Source organism: Oryzias melastigma, linkage group LG15 (assembly GCF_002922805.2).
Source record: "Oryzias melastigma strain HK-1 linkage group LG15, ASM292280v2, whole genome shotgun sequence".
Taxonomy (NCBI): Eukaryota; Metazoa; Chordata; class Actinopteri; order Beloniformes; family Adrianichthyidae; genus Oryzias; species Oryzias melastigma.
The window spans coordinates 7,181,522-7,183,104 of record NC_050526.1 but is presented as its reverse complement, the minus strand read 5'-3'; the positions used below and the strand labels follow the sequence as shown (position 1 = coordinate 7,183,104).

Below are 1,583 nucleotides of genomic sequence, written 5' to 3'. Positions count from 1 at the left end.
ACACACCTCTTCAGACATTAGACCAAATATCATCACTTCTGTTTTGGTCATAAAAAACTCAAAAAGCTGAGAGCCATCTTATCTTTGATGTCATGAAGACATCCTAAAGTGAATGTAAAGTCCCATTATCTGTCATGCATCTAGGTGTTTGAAATGTGTTCTCCACATTTGACCCATACCCTGGGGAAACAGTGAGCTGCAAACACAGCCGCTCTCAAGATTTGATAGTTTATACCACGAATCACCTTTAATCCTGAGTGTCAAACAAAGACGCAAGGCCAAGTGGGCCCCATGTGGTTTAAAAGTCATGAGTAGGGACTCATGACAATTACCTGCTTCAGGTTTGTCCTGCCAATAAGAACATGCCATAGTAGGGTATGTTGGAAAACATGGAGGAAGGTGGCTCTCGAGGACCAGGGTTGCCTACCCCTGTTATAGAGGGAAGTCTGGGCATCTTTGGTTAGACTGCTGCCCCCGCGACCCGGTCCCGGATGAATGGATGAAGATGGATGGATGGACCCTCACCAAAACTTTTGATAAAAAAATATGTTTAGAGATGGGCTTAAAGTTGTCCAGCACTGCATCCTCTAGACCTGTTTTTTCAGCTGGGGTTGAACAACGGCATGTAGTAAGCTCAAAGGTACCACACCAGATGACAGACTTTTGTTAGTGATGACCAGGACTGACTGACCTATACTGGGAAAGATCTGTTTAAAGAACTGAGAGGGTCATTTTCCAGGGGAGAGCCTGAGGGCTTCATGTGATGGTCAGTCATTGGACAGCTTTTGTTTTTTATCATAAATGTCACTCCTTGAAGGAAACATTAGCCTTAAGTCATGACAATAATGTCTTTGTTTGACAAACATGAACTGATTTTTGAGGCTGCTGGGGCAAAAGTAAACACACTTGCAGCTGCATGCTCTCATCGTTTCCATGGATACCATGTCCAGAAGGAGGCCATGGATGTGGTGCATCAGTGTCCAGGTCTATATCTGGGAGGGGGTGAGGTTTCAAATAATTGAAACTCCTCCAGAACCGGAGACAGATGGAGTTACACACAATGGTTCATTAGTACTGATGGACAGTTACTTTTTCACCAGGTTATGAGTTCTTTCCAGACTAACACCTCACAACTTTGATGAAATGTGTAAAATTGTGCCATTGAAGTATTTAGACTTTCTCATAAACATGCAAAAGTCCTACTTGACCTCATGCTGTAAGTTAGCATGAAATATTATGATGTGTACAGTTGAAACTTTAATCAAGAAAAAAAAAGTATATATATCAAATGTTACAATACTGAACATGGTTCTTCTTTGAAATGGCATATGGCAGGGGTGTCAAACTCAATCACACAAGGGGTCAAAATCCAAAACACACCTTAAGTCGTGGGCCGAACAGGATAAACATTTATTGAACACTCTATAACTACATTTTTATAACTTTAAAACTGTAACTTTTTAACATAATTAGGAACTAGATATATAGCACTGCCTGTGATAATACTAGTGTGAATGTTGTAAGCTGAATTTTGCAGCTGAAGATGTTGAAATTGATAGCTGAAAGCACTGAAGGTCTGGCCC

At 41.1% G+C, this 1,583-nt stretch overlaps 1 protein-coding gene across 2 annotated transcripts in view; it reads right to left on the bottom strand.

Annotated features, from left to right (window-relative positions):
- si:dkey-191g9.5 (rap1 GTPase-GDP dissociation stimulator 1) overlaps nt 1–1,583 on the bottom strand; it is a 32,710-nt gene that overhangs the window by 16,792 nt on the left and 14,335 nt on the right. The window lies entirely within an intron of this gene.